The 15,761-nt window shown below is 39.7% G+C and overlaps 1 pseudogene; it reads right to left on the bottom strand.

The window, feature by feature from the left end:
• Window positions 1-258: 258 nt before the first annotated feature.
• LOC108284239 overlaps window positions 259-15,761 on the bottom strand; it is a 36,244-nt pseudogene continuing 20,741 nt past the window's right edge.

Genomic DNA, 15,761 nt, shown 5'->3' on the forward strand with positions numbered 1-15,761 from the left:
GTGGCTTAGTCCTGTAAAGGAACCAAGACGGGGGGGGGGAAACTTGCTGTGTAATCCCATGCAGATGCCCATAGACCCTCAGTTAGTAGCACTGAACACATTAAAAAAAGAGATAAAAACACAGAAAAACCCCCAAACCCAGACAGAGTGATGATGTGGGGAGACAGAATGCTTGGGAGCCTCAGTAGCTGGCCTCCTTCTGGTAGGAGGGGAGATTACAGGGGGCCTCCCTTGGGCCTGGGAAGTAGCCAGTGAGCCTCATAGGCAGTACTTGGGATCATATATCTGTTGACCCAGGCCAAAGACCTGGCTGCTCTGGTTGGCACCCTGTGTGTAGCCCATCTGCAGGGACATGGAGTTGTCACACTTGTCGGTTCCTAACTTGTTGTCATAGATGTGCCTCCAGGTCCCAGGAGCTGTCATGCCCACCTGGCTGGCACACTTGTTTGTACCCATCTGGAGACTGATGGTCAGTTGGTCCATGGGAGGGATATATGGTTCTTGGGGTCATAGAGATGCCCCTTCATGCTGTAAGCTGTCATGCTGGACTGGCTCGCACATTTGTTGGTACCTGTCTGCATCCCAGTGATGTACTGGTCAGCCTTCATGGTGGCATCGTCCAGGTTCTGCTCTTGCTTCTCCGAGTATTTGATGCTAATGTCCACACCATTCTGTAGCCCCTTCATCGTGGCCTTCCCTGCCAGGGCTAAAATAGACATCTGCATATGTGTCATGTTCACACTCTCAAACAGGTTGTTGGCCTTAAACAGGTCCACAGGGTTTATGCCATAGCTAACCATGGTCTTGGTGAAGTTGGAGAGGTTTTCTAGCTGGTGCCAGTTCTGGATGGAGTGGTTGATCTTGGGGACTGAGGCTGTTAGAGCTTGTTCATGAGTGTGCATGAGATAAACCCGTCCTTCAGATTCTTCTGGAAGTTGGGGTCAATAGAGAGGCCCATGAATCCCTCAATCCAGTTGGGGAGCCCAGCCTCCTGAGGGTTGTATTTGGACAGGAGCTAGTTCTTGACCTTGGCCAAGAGCTGTGCAAGGACCCCTTGTTGAATTGCATGGAGCTTATGGCTGGCAGGAGTGACTGGCAGGATGGTAAGGGACAGCCCGGTAGGTATGGGGTTGGGATGCTCTGGGCTCTGCCACTGTTTAATTTGCACCATTCACTTAGCTGAAGCCTTGTTTGGGTAACAAAACATTAATGGTCTCACACTCAAAATCAAAACTGCAGAATGTGGCCAAACATATTTTCTTAGAGTAGGCCAGATTTTTGTTAAAGTTGGTCAAGCTCTTGTGGCAGAAGGCGCCCTATTTTGTAGCAATACCCACTGTGAAACACTGGCAGGGATACTTACAAAACCTAGTTTCAAGGAAGAGTGTTAACATGTACTATAGTTTGGCTATTTGACCCTCCAACGCTTATGTTGAAATTTGATCCCCTATGGTGGAGGTGGAGCCTAATGGGAGGTGTTTGGGTCATGGAAGATGGATCCCTCATGAATGCTTGGTACCATCCTCCAGGTATTGCACTGGATATTAAAAAGAGACTGGCACCTCTTCCTTTCTCTCTCTCTCTCTCTCTTTTTTTTTTTTTTTTTTTTTTTTTTTTTTTTTTTTTTTTTTTTTTTTTTTTTTTTNCAGTGGCGTGATCTTGGCTCATTGCAACCTCTGCCTCCCAGGTTCAAATGATTCTCCTGCCTCAGCCTCCTGAGTAGCTGGGATTACAGGTGCCCACCACTACACCTGGCTAATTTTTGTATTTTGTAGAGATGAGGTTTCACCATTTTGGCCCGGCTGGTCTTGAATTCCTGAACTCAAATGGTCCACCTGCCTCGGCCTCCCAAAGTGTTGGGATCACAGGCATGAACCACCGTGCCTGGCCCTTTTTCTCTTCTTGCTTCCACTCTCACCATGTGATCTGCACATACTGGCTTCCTTTATCCTCCCATCATGATTGGAAGAATTCTGAGGCCCTTACCAGACACAGATGCTGGCACCATGTTTCTTGTACAGCCTGCAGAACTGTGAGCCAAATAAATCTCTTTTCTTTATAAATTACTCAGTCTCAGGTATTCCTTTATAGCAAGACAAACGGACAAGGAAAACATACTACTCCTTTTGAGAGAAGCCATGAAGCATAAGCAATTTGTTTTCTTGAAATAAAACTAGATGTCAATTCATGTCCAATTTCTTCTTGGATATACACTTATGTATCTTTGATGATTTATGGTATTTTAATGCCTGTTCAATGAGCATCTAGAATGAAAATAGTCATAATTTTGATTAAAAAGACACAGTACTTGCCTTCTAGAAGCTTATAGTTCAGATCTTTATTGGACCCTTAACACCCTGGCCTGAACTATTCCCAAGTTGGGTGAGGTGCCTTTCTTTGGACTTACCTAGCTCCTGGACATGTATATGTTACAGTATTGTCATTCTCATGTTATATATCTCTACATTGAACTTTCTTTTCTTTTCTTTTTTTTTCTTTTGATACAAGGCCTTGCTCTGTTGCCCAGGCTGGAGTGCAGTGGCATGATCTTGGCTCACTGCTACCTCCACCTCCCTGGTTCAAGTGATTCTCCTACCTCAGCCTCCTGAGTATCATGCCACCAAGCCCAACCAATTTTTATATTTTTGTAGAGATGGGGTTTCACCATGTTGGCCAAGCTAGTCTCAAATTCCTGACTGGAAGTGATCTGCCTTCCTCAGCCTCCCAAAGTGCTGGAATTACAGGCATCAGCCACTGCACCTGGCCTCTTCAGCGAACTTTCTTAAGGCAGAGATTGTACCTTGTTTACTCTTGGATACTTGGCAACAGTTTTAGAGGCTACCATGGAGAACAGCTAGCAAATATATATAGGCACTGAATGAATGCACGAGTGCCTTTGTGAAGAAAGCAAGACAGACATTTTTATTCTCAATTTGCAGTTGGGGAAACTGGATTCCAGAAAGAGTGACGTGTTCAAGGTCATAGAGAAAATTAGTAGCAAAATCAAAATTTGAACCAAGAACTTGACTCCTAGATAAGCTTCTTCCAGTAAGAGTTGAATTTTTAGAGGGGGAAAAACAAGCAATCCAAGAGAGTCTTAGTTGTGTACATGGCATGAGAAAAAGTGGTAACTTTCCCAATCTTAATGGTTAAAATGGAAAACTTTAGGGAAATTTTTAAGTGTCTTTGCACTCCATACTGGGACATTTTTTGGTCATCAGATACCTACATTGTCGTAGTTTCTTTTGCTCATGACTTATTTTCCCCTAACTTCCTGCCATCTCCACTTTGCTTTCAGTTCATCCAAGAAACATTGGAGTTTTTCAAAAGGGACTCACTTGGAAATGTTCAGGAAACAGAAGAATGAAGAAAAAAGACAAAAAATCCTAATGCAAAATGCCAAGAACCTGCACAGCCCAGAAGCCCTATGCTTAGAAGACTGGTATCTAGCCCTAAGACTTTCTACTTAGAATTTACATTGTATTTATATTATTATGGCTATGTAAATATTACTCACAGTTATGCCACATAATATATAATGATTATGTTTCCTTTCTTATAGCACTTCAGTTTTTTCCTGGAAGTAATAACCATCATGCTTTTCATTTGTTTCATTTCATATCTATCTATCTGATATGATTTGGCTTTGTGTCCCCACCAAAATCTCATGCTGAATTTTAATTCCCTATGTTGCCAGCTTCCATGTGGGCCTGTGGGTGCACAGAAGGCAAGGATTGAGGTTTGGGAGCCTCTATCTACATTTCAGAGGATGTATGGAAACACCTGGATGTCAAAGCAGAAGTCTCCTGCAGAGGCAGAACCTCATGAAGAACCTCTACTAGGGCAGTGTGAAGGGGAGATGTGGGGTTGGAGCTTCTGCACAGAGTCCCAACTGGGCCACTGCTTAGTGGAGTTGTGAGAAGAGAGATACCATTCTCCAGATCCCAGAATTGTAGATCCACCAACAGCTTGCACCATGCACCTGGAAAAGCCTCAGGCACTAATGCCAGTTCTTGAGAGCAGCCATGGGAGCTGAGCTCTGCAGAACCACAAGGGTGGAGCTTCCCAAAGCCTTGGGAGCCCATTCCTTGCATTAGTGTGGCCTGAATGTGAGACATGGAGTCAAAACAGATTATTTTGGATCTTTATGGTTTAATAACTACCCTTTTGGGTTTTGGACTTGCAAGGGGCCTGTAGCACCTTTGTTTTGGCCAATTTCTCCCTTTGGCAATGGTAGAATTTACCCAATGCCTGTACTCTCATTGCATCTTGAAAGTAACTAACTTGTTTTTGATTTTACAAGTTCATAGACAGAAGGGACTTGCCTTGTCTCCAATGAGATTTTGGACTTGGGCTTTTGAGTTAATGATGGAATGAGTTAAGACTTTGGGGGACTGTTGGGAATGCATGATTGTGTTTTGAAATGTGAGAAGGATATAAGATTTTGGAGGGACCAGGAGAAGAATGATATGGTTTGGGTCTGTGTCCCCACCCAAATCTCAAGTGGAACTGTAATTCCCAATGTTAGGGGAGGGACCTAGTGAAAGGTGATTGAATCATGGGGGTGGATTTGACCTTTGCTGTTCTTGTAATAATGAGTGACTTCTCATGTGATCTCATTGTTCAAAACTGTGGAGCCCTTTCCCTTCACTTTATCTCTCCTGCTCCAACCATGGTAAGACATGCTTATTTCCCCTCCACCTTCCACCATGAGTGTAAGTTTCCTGAGGCCTCCTAGCCATGCTTTCTGTGCAGCCTACAGAACTGCGGGTCAATTAAACCTCTTTTCTTCATAAATTACCCAGTCTCAGTTTTTTTAATAGCAGTGTGAGAACTGACTAATATACATATACTATCACTAATTATTCCCTCAAGTTTCTTTCAGAACTGCCTATTTATGTTGTGTATTGGCATGCATTTCTTTGAGTTTTATGATATGTATTGGCATGATTTTTTTTTTAGTTTTATCCTGTTGGAACTCTCCATAGGTTTTTGAATCTGTAGGTTTATGTCTTCTGTCACTTTGAGTTTTCACCCAATATTTCTTTGGTTATTATTTTAGCCCCACTTTTTCTCTTCTTCTGGAATTCTTGTGATAGAAATATTGGATCTTTCACTGTTTTCTCTAAGGGTCTGTTAATTTTTTTCAGCTTATTTTCTCTCTATTATTTAGATGGAGGAAATACAATCGATCTGTTCGTAAGTTCACTGATTCTATATTCTGTTATCTCCACTCTACTATTAAGCCTATCCAGCAAGGTTTTTATTTATGTTATTTTATTTTTAATTTCTGTAGCTTTTACTTGGTCATCATTTAATATAACTTCTATTTCTTTGCTAAGTTTTTCTATTTTTTTATTCGTTTCATGAAAACTTGTAATTACTTATTGGAATATTTCTCTGATTTTGCTTATTGTGTTAGTATGTCCTTGTCAGTACTGCTGGATCACCTGGTGTTTTTGGTAGAGGAAAGGATTTTTGGGCCTAAAGGGACAGAGACCATTTCCTGGAACATTTGTTGTGGCAGGGCCACCCTTGTCTTTTGCTCTGGTCCTCCTAGAGTCTCTAGGGAGAGGGTGCATCTCATGCACTATGGTGAAGAGGAGCATTTCTCTTAGCCACAAATTGTCAAAGGAGTTTTGGATTAATCCCCCTTGCTGATGCTGCTAACCTTCCTACTGTTGTTGATTGGGCTCCCCTTTAATCCTAGGGAGAATGAGCTGCCTTCTGTTGTTAGATTGAGGGTTGGGAAACATCATGTCTAGATTACCTTTTTATTATATTATATATCATTATCCTTATATTGACATATTACTATATTATATTAATATAATCTTCCCTTAATTATATCAGATTTTGTATGATATTAACACAGTCACTTTGGCATGTGGTTAACTCTATCATCCCTTTCTTCCAGGGACAAAAACTTGAATGAGGGCACCTGTACCTAGGGAGATGAATGGACTGAAATTGATCACACAGTGTCTCCTCCAAGAAGTTAGAAGCATAATTCTGTGAGTGTTTCCCCTTAAGGTAAACTCTGTTTCTTCAGAAGGCCTCAGGAGAATAAAGGGAAGTAAAATGTTAAGCGAAAGTAGTAAAATAAGATAAGAAAAGTGGATGACGGCACATTTTAAGAGCTTTTCACGCTAGGTGTACATGCCTCGGGTTAAGCCAAGCTCCTTCCTGGATGCATTCGTCAGTTTGAGGTTGTGATTTTCTGCATGCAAACACCCAGCACAAATATATATCTGCCTCATCCCCCAAACACTATTAAAACTCAAGCCTGAAGCCTGAGTATTATACCTATTGAGACAAGCAGAGATGAAACAAGAATAGGATACCCAGGAGAGCAAGTCTATTCAAGAAAGTCTCTCTCTCTCTTTCTTTCTTTCTTTTCTTTCTTGAATCTCTCTCTCTGTCTGTCTCTCTCTCTTTCTCTCTNTCTCTCTCTCTCTTTCTTTCTTTCTTTTCTTTCTTGAATCTCTCTCTCTGTCTGTCTCTCTCTCTTTCTCTCTGTCTCTCTCTCTCTCTCTCTCTCTCTCTCTCTCTCTCTCTCTCTTTCTTCTCTTTTCTTTCACAGGGTCTTTCTCTGCCACCTAGGCCAAAGTGCAGTGGCATGTTCATGGCTCACTGCAGCCTCAACCTCCTGAGTTCAAATGATCCTCCCATCTCAGCCTCTTGAGTAGCTAGCACTACAGGCATGCACTAGCATGACCAACTAATTTATTTTTTGTAGAGATGGGGTCTTGCTGTGTTGCCAAGGCTGGTCTTGAACTCCTTGGCTCAAGTCATCCTCCTGTCTCAGTCTCCCAAAGTGCTGGGATTATAAGCACGAGCCACCATGTACAGCCCTTCACTGAAGTCTTCATAGTCTGAAGGCAGTGATTTGAGACTAGAGAACAGGAAACTGCAGAGAGCCTCATGGACACTAGAAAAAATACATGGAATAAAAAAGGTTCTTGGCATTAAGCCAAGAAGTTAATGGTTTTCAGTGTGTGTTGACTATTGGTAGGTGGGAATTGGATGATTAACATCTCCACAGACACTTAAATATGGTCAGGATGTATTGGTATAAAGTTTACCATGAATAGATTGTAGGTAAGACATGTAACAATTAGGTAATGGTGAAAGGTCGAAGAAAACAGAATGTTACCACTGAATGGGTTGGCAGTGGAGAAAGGCTTTGGAAGACACACCCTATCCTTGCCAAGTGATTCACCAGAACTGACATGAGAAGATGAGGAGGGTACCAGGTCAGTTTGGGAAAGCTTTTTAGCGGTGCTAAAGAAATGCCCCCTTTTGTTTCAACCAGCCTGGCCTCCTCATAAGACTCTTCATTCCTCCCCTTGTCCCCTCCTCTTCCCAATACCTGGTCCCTCCCCCTGCTCTCCACTCCCCTATGACAATCTCCTGATGGGGTTCTGTGATGTCTAAGCCCCTCACCCCAGGCCTATCATTGGCTGTTTAGTGGCTTGCTGACCAATCAAGGCTCAGGGATGTGGGTCGTTACTGTCCTGGGAAGGTTATATATAGGGATGCCAGGTGACCTTGAGAAGACAATTGAGAGACACTGATGTAGTGAAGATGGCCAGGAAAGCCCAGTTGTCGAGGGACAACCACCCACCAACACCAAAGAGGCAAGGAAGAAGAAGGCCCCCTCTCAACCAGGTTCAGAAGCCCTCTGAAGGTGAGTGGAGCACCCAGGCTCCTCCTTGTCTTCCCCTTGACTCCTCCCTCCCAAGATGCCTACCTCGTCCTGGCCTGGCACAACTCCCACCCCAGCTTGCACCCTTCTCCCAGAGCTAGAATCTCAGGGGTTCATGGCAAGAGTGGGATACTCCATGCCCATTTCACTCACCCCTTCCCTAAGAGCTCCTCAGGGCCAGGAACTAAATACTGCTTCTTGGCAACCCTGTGCAGGGTTCCCAGCTTCCTTTTCTTTCAGCCAGGGGTCTGCCTCTTCCTTCGGTCCACTCTCAACGCCTTCTTTCGGAAGATTTGTTTGAAGTGTGCTGGTCTACTTGATGGTCTGGTCTCTCTCAGTGAGAGAAGCTCTTCCTGGCTGTATCTAGTTGGCCATCTTGGCTCTCCCCCTCTCCCTTCCTATTCTGAATGTCCAAGATATTATTCTTTGTTTCTAAATGCTCCTTTTTATGACCTCCTTGTCTGAATTTATACGTGAATATTGTCCTGTGTCTCTGATGAAATTATTTGTAGATTTCTTTGAAGTTTTCTTTTGTTCCCTGCTGTGTGTCTGTTTCGTTCAACTTTCCTTTTTTGTTGTTTATTATGTTTGCTTTTGGTCTTGTGTTTCAAGTAAGCAGCTTTCCTTAAATGTCTCATAATTCCTGGCCCACTGTTCATGAAATTGCAGTGGAATTGGTGGATCATATGGTTGCTCTAGTTTTAGTTTTTTGAGGAACCTCCAAACTGTTCTCCATAGTGGTTGTACTAACTTACATTCCCACCAACAGTGTATGAGGATTCTCTTTTCTCTACATCTGCACCAGCATTTGTTGTTCCCTGTCTTCTGGATAAGCCATTCTAGTTGGGGTGAGAAGATATCTCATTATAGTTCTGATTTGCATTTCTCTGATGATCAATGATGTTGAATACCTTTTCATGTACCTGTTTGCCATTTGTATGTCTTCTTTTGAGAAATGTTTACTAAAATATTTTGCCTATTTTTTGTTGGATAATGAGATTATTTTCCTATAGTTGTTTGCGCTCCTTATCTATTCTGATTATTAATCCCTTGTCCTCAGAGGGGTAGTTCGCAAATATTTTCTCCCATTCTGCAGGTTGTATCTTCACTTTGTTGATTGTTTCCCTTGCTGTGCAAAATATTCTTAACTTGATGTGATCTCATTTGTCCATTTTTGCCTTGGTTGCCTGTGCTTGTGGGGTTTTATTAGACCTTTAACTTTTAAACTTTTATTCTTACATTTCTGTTCCAGGCCTGTTGTTCTATAAAATCTTTGGTTAATAGTAATAAAAGTTTCCGGTTTCCTGTAAAAAGTGATTCTAATGGACTGGCTTCGTCAAAGTTTAAAATATACCATCATAGGGATTTCTAATGTTAAAAAAAAAAAAAACCCTGCAAGTCAGTATAGTGCAATGAGAAGTGAATTAGGTTGTGAGTCAGTAGACATGAAGCTTAGTTTTAGCCAAAAATCCCTGTGTCACCTGGGGCATGTCCCATGCTCTTTGCTCCTGAAGTCCCTTCTTTAAAAGGAGTTGTAAGTAGTTGTTTACCAAGATACCTCAGTGCTCTGAGACATTCAGAATTCTATTAATAGAAATACTTTTATATGTGTTAGGTAATTGGCTATTTGATATCAGATAGTCTGGGACTTTTAGTCTAGCACTAAAACGTAAAACCAAAGGTACAGTGTAAGTATATCTGGCCCCTCTTAAAGTTAAGTTACATTTAAAAGTTGGTCAGAAAATAACTTAAACTAAAGAATTTAGTCGTTGTGAAAAGTAATTTTTTAAAGTAGAAAAGTGCCACGTTTTATTATCCTCATGGCACAATCAGAAAAATAATACCTAGAAATGAAAATTGATTTGTTTAAAATTGAGATAAATACAAAATTGCCAGAGCCATAGAGAGATCCAGCATCCAAATAATAAATCCGGTAATTTAGAATATGCCAATTAGACTGTATTCAGAGCACTGCACTCTCTGGTTATAGAAATAAAATGATCTCCATATCCACCTTTGGATATATCAATACATATGTTAAAATTGATGTGGTTATGAAACTGAAAAGTCTGAGGTCTTTTTGGTCTCTAATCTTATTTTTGTGCTCATTTACATACACTCCCAAAGTTAGGTTTTAATACTGTCCTGTTTCTTCTATTTCAGCTATTTTACTAGCTGCAAAAAAGCTTCTGCGGGGGAAGGATGATGTAATTCTTACATATTGCTAAAAGTGAAGAATTCAACATTACTTTAGAACTTTTGTGTATGATTGATTCTGAGGAAAACATTACGAGTCAAGTGAAGGTGATATTTTTCAAGCCAGTGATTATGACAAATTGAATTCAGTATTAAAATATCAGGGAAAAGGGAACATTCTGTCTTTTTTGAAGTATTAGATCCTAAATTCATTTCATAACAAAGAAATGTGCTGACTTGATTGGAAATGTTAATATAAAAAGTTGTAGAATTTACTAAATGATGTTTGTTTTCTCCTGTCTTCATAGATTTTAATTATTAGTATGGATAGCTTATGTAATCAATCAACTTATTCAGCAAAAACCATTTTTAAGGGGTTTGTGTTGGAATATTTTATCTTCAGATTCTATAAATATCATAGTGCCCAGGCATGGTCAACTGGGTGATTATTTGGAATCCACATAAAAGGAGAGTCTAATCCTTAAAATGTAAAAATAAACTGTAAGATGGGCATAGTAATATCCCTGCTATTTCTGGGTGAGTCAATATCATTTTCTTACTATATCATGTTCATCATATGTAAACATGTGTCTCCTTTATCTAATTGAGGTCTCCCAGACTGTATTTCTGGTTAATTAGCAGGCATGAGATAACGGTGTTTTTTGTATCATAATGATGTCTGAATAATTCCACATTAAAATATAACCAAATATGGTATTTTTAAGTGAAGTAGGATTTTAGAAATCTGACCTAATGTCTTATTTTACAGATTTGGAAACTTGAAGTCCAAAGAAATTCAAAGACCAGCTGAGTTTCCATAGTAATTAGTAACTAATCTGTGACTCTTTCCTCCCAAACTGGGATCTGTTCTACTGCGTGTCAAAAGTAAGAACTTTTCAGATAAAATTACAAATATTTCTAAGTTTTTCTTGACAAATTCTTTTTCAATTCTACTCTCTTTTCTATTAAAAAACTACACGGGACTGTATCTTTTCTACAAAAAATTTGTAGATAGTTAGCTCATAGGGACTCGTACCATGAATTAAATTCCAATGTCAAATGAAGTGATTGGCTATAGAAGGCACTTAACTGTTTAATATAGCAAATATATTGTTTTTTAAATATAGCAAACAAACAGGTTATTGTCATTATTTTCAGATAATGCATGACAGCTGAGAGAGATCACCTGCTTTCTAATTTGAAAAGTAATTTTTTTAGCCATCTTCAGTTAAACAATTTGCAATGTGTATTAAGGACCATAGGACTTTTCTTGACCTAATAATTCAATTTTTTTGACTCTAAATAAATAGTATTATGCATACCATTTCTTTGACACTATTCTAAAGCAATAGTTTTATGCACAAAAATGGTTAGCACATCATCCTCAATCACAGAAGGAATGTAGGGAGAAAATACGCAAGGTTGAATTACCTCCTTCCATCTACATGGCTGGACAAACAGCACCTACTGCCTATAATTCAGCAGCAATTTGACGTATGAAGGGTCTTTGAGCATTCATTTCCATTCTCATCTCCTGTGGAACAACTCAGAAAGGACCCTTGCCCCTTTGTTCATTTCAAAATAGATTAATCTGTATTTGAGAGAATATGCAGAAACAACCTAAATGTATAATAGTAGATATATTTTAACATAAATTCTTGAATCTCCATACAACTTGTTATTATGCAGCCATTAAAATCAGGTTGTAGAATTTTATTTAATAACATGAATAAGAAATTTATTCTAATGGTAACTTCTAAAATCAGATGATAAAATTGTATGCACAATATGGTCTGAGTCATGTAAAACAAATATAAATAAAAGGGAATATGCCAAGACAGTATTGATGATTATCTCTGCTTAATGAGATTTTTTAACTTGTTTTTCAAACTTTTTGTTTTTCTACAATAAGTATGTATTGCTTTTATTATCATAAAAGAGACAAGGTGATGTATGTTCAATTGTTCCAAAATGATTAGAATAAAGTACTTGAAAAATAATAGTGAAAAAGGCTTTGTTTTCTTTCTCATGCATTATTTATAAGGAAAATAATTCCTGTCAGTCTCTGTTTTCAAAAAGCACAATGTATACTCTTCACACAGTTGCCGATACAATGCTGGCATAATATTGGTAAAAAGCACAAATGATAACTCCAGAGACCGCTCTGTTGATTAACTGATCCTTTGAAATTACTAAGTTCTAATGAAAGGGTCACTTACTCTCTAACAAAAATAACATTTTGTCCATGTCCCCTAATTTCACATAATGAGAATGTAATTTAAATATATATGGTTTTGAAATTTTCAATCTAGTTTGAAGAGGTATTATGTAAAAATTTTGAATATTCAATTTAAAGTTCAACATAATGGAATAGCACCTATTTAACAACCATACTATTCCACATGGGGGCAAAGACAACTTTCACAAGTTTTAATTGGTAGGGACCTTTTTGTACGGAAAGGTTACTTTCATTTGAATAGTCTTCGTATCCATGTGGTACTGGCTGCCTTAATAGCTCACAAATCAGCTGATGGATCATCTGTTCCCATTTGATAGATACTGCTCCCAGATGCAGATTAATCTATTTTGAAAGGAACAAAGGAGCAAGGGTCCTTTTTGAGTTGTTCCACAGGAGATGAGAATGGAAATGAATGTTCAAAAGGTCCTTTATACATCAAGTTGCTGCTGAATCATAGGCAGTAGGTGCTGTCTGTCTAGCCATGTGGATGGAAGGAGGTAATTCAACCTTGCATATTCTCTCCCTAAGTTCTTTTCGTGGTTAAGGAGATGCATTTCCAAAATGGTAGGTTGACAGTGTCTGGGCAGCAATAACTGGCAGAGAAATAGTACGCACATCCTACTTCCTGCACCTCATTCTTATAGAAGGCACCAACTAATTAATCATCAGGCTTGATCTAGCCCTGCTCTGGTCCTTCCATTCTGTAAACTGTCGTTTTAGCATCTCTTTGCCCTCAGCTACCCAGTCTTTACCTTCTTGCATCATCATCTCCCTCTGTGTTCTATTCCAACCTTGTAGCTCCCCATATAACATCTTTCTTTCTCATTTCCCAGAATGAGATCCTTCCAGGTCTCTGATTTGCTTCTACTTTCATTCCTTGGAAGCTGGTACTGATTTACCTATGACCTTGACATCTGGCCCCTTCCCGCTCACCCTACACAGGGCTCTTATGTAGAGGCTCCCTATAGACTTTTAGGCAGAGCTGGCTTCAAACATCTGCTGAAATTAACCCTTCACATTTTACCATTGATCAGAGCTAAGCCTAGTTCAAATAAACAAATAATTCAAGTTGAAAGAGATACGTGGATGTTCAACAACAAACCAACACGCAACATTATCCAGAGGGGCCGTCTAAATTAGAGCTTATTTTACCACATCAGTAGGAAAGTATATAATTCGAAAACATTCAGAGGGAATCATTTTCTACTCTTGTGCCTGAAGGTAAACATTATCCAGTCCCCCAGTACAATGTTGCATATTAACCCATTTTCAAGTATTAGGTGCAAATAAATAGTGCATTCTGGTAAGTGAAGGACACAAAACTCCATTATTTTTTTGTAAGGCAAAGCTGATTGCATCCCATGCAGTGTAAAGCCAGGAGGTTTTAGGAAATCATGCTCAAACATTTTTGTTAAGTCTTGAACATTTTTGTTAAGGCACTGTTTTTAGGGCCTTATTGCTTTCGTGCATAGGGCAGCTTATAGCTTTTGAGATGCATGTCAATATTGGATATTCGCTGTCTGGTAGATCATTAAGTAATTTATTACTGGAGGGGTTCAGAAATACTGAAACAATATCACTGAGAGTTTCCACCCCTCACAATATAGATGTGGGACTTGAGGAGTCAGAAAATTACTCAAAAGACAGTGAATATTAGCAAGTTCATTAACTTTTTTTCTCCTAGCCCCAAAAGCCAAGAAGCTAATTCCTTGTTTGCCAGGCAGAGTGGGCCTTGCTCTCTGGTTCTTAGTGATTGAGATAACAAAATTTGTTTGTGTTTTCCAGCCAGAAGTCATTCCATTTAATGCTTTCAATATGGAAATACTCTGGTTAAGGCACTGACCAGAATTTAAACTAATTGTTGAGTCTTCAAAATTAAAATATAAACAAAGAGCAATTTTAAGAATTTGTAAATCCTTCTTCCTGGTTTTGAAGGCTTTCCCTGAGGTTGATATTAGGCAGGGCTTCGTCCTTTTCCTTCAGGGGAGAACCACTAAGTCAAGCTCCCCAGGAGATATTTTGTTTTGGCTTGACCAGCCATGAGTTTCCTCCACAGTCAAACGTTAAAGATTCTTAATTTTAACATTCAGAATTAATGATAAATCAGGTTGAGAAAGACTGAAGTTTCACATTTGGGAACTAGAAGGTGACCTTTACTAAGTAATGTATGTGAATGAGTTTAGGGAAGTGAGGTAAGCAAGAAACAGGTGAACACAACCAAGGAGACCTGGTCCTAAGGTAAATTTACCTCATCCTTCCAGGTGAGTGTCATCCTATTTGCATATTATTCCCATCTTTTCCTTGGCACAGACATCTGGTAAGTGTTTTCCCATCTTCATATGTGTTGGTTAATGAAATAAAGAAAGTATTTCATTGGAATGGAAATAACGAAAATGCCTCTCTTTTGAAATACTCTTTAAACTTAACTTCTGAATGTCATAGAACAACTCTTAGCCTCTTCTAGGATTTCCGAGACTTGACTACATTTCTGAACAACTGATTATAGGTTTTCCAAATTTTTGGGGAGTTAATATGTGCATCAATTGCCTAGAATTTATTTGCAGATTATACCGCAGCATTATCAAGCAAATGCTCACAGCATGCCCAACAGTAAGACAGCATTGAAAAATAGCAGGCCTTGTCCCCATCTCTTGTAAAATTACAATCTGGCTGGAGAAGTAAGTCTTAGAGAATGTTTATAACCACAAATAGATAATTCAATACAAAAAAGATAGACAACAAAGGATTGATATTAAAGGTAGCCAGAGAAAGGCAAAAATCAGGGCTAGGCATAATGAGTCAGGGTTTAATTGAGGAGGTGAAGCTTGAGTGGAATTTAAATGAAGCTGAGATATAGACACAGAAAGAACACAGTTATATCAATAATCTGAAAACAATCATGCTCCCTCCTTTTTACAAAAGCTTCTTTCTGTGATTGTGCCACTACACACCAACCTGGGAGGCAGAATGAGACCCCCTTTTAAAAATAAATAAATAGGCCAGAAGCAGTGGCTCACACCTGTAATCCCAGCACTTTAGGAGGCCAAGGCGGGCAGATCACCTGAGGTATGGAGTTCAAGACCAGACTGGCCAACATGGTGAAACCCTGTCTCTACTAAAGTTACAAAAATTAGCCGCCCATGGTGGTGAGTGCCTGTAATACCAGCTACTCAGGAAGATGAGGCAGAAGAATCACTTGAACCTGGGAGGCACAGGTGAGCCAAGATCGTGCCATTGCACTCCAGACCAGGCGACAAGAGCAAAACTCCATCTCAAAAATAAAATAAAATTAAAAATAAATAAATAAAGCTTATTCTGACTCAAAACTAGAAGGTAGAAAAAAGATAGTTAAAGAATGGTGCATTTTGGTCAGGTGCAGTGGCTTGCCTCTGTAATCTCAGCACTTTGGGAGGCCGAGGCTGGCAAATCATTTGAGCCCAGGAGTTTGAGACCAGCCTGGGCAACATGACGAAACCCCATCTCTGCAAAAAGTACAAAAATTAGCCGGGCATGGTGGCACAGGCCTGTAGTCCCAGCTACTTAGGAGGCTGAGGTGGGAGGATCACCTGAGCCTAGGAGGACAAGGCTGCAGTGAGCCATGATCATGACATTGCGTAT

Source organism: Cebus imitator, unplaced genomic scaffold, assembly GCF_001604975.1.
Source record: "Cebus imitator isolate Cc_AM_T3 unplaced genomic scaffold, Cebus_imitator-1.0 Scaffold273, whole genome shotgun sequence".
Classification (NCBI taxonomy): Eukaryota; Metazoa; Chordata; class Mammalia; order Primates; family Cebidae; genus Cebus; species Cebus imitator.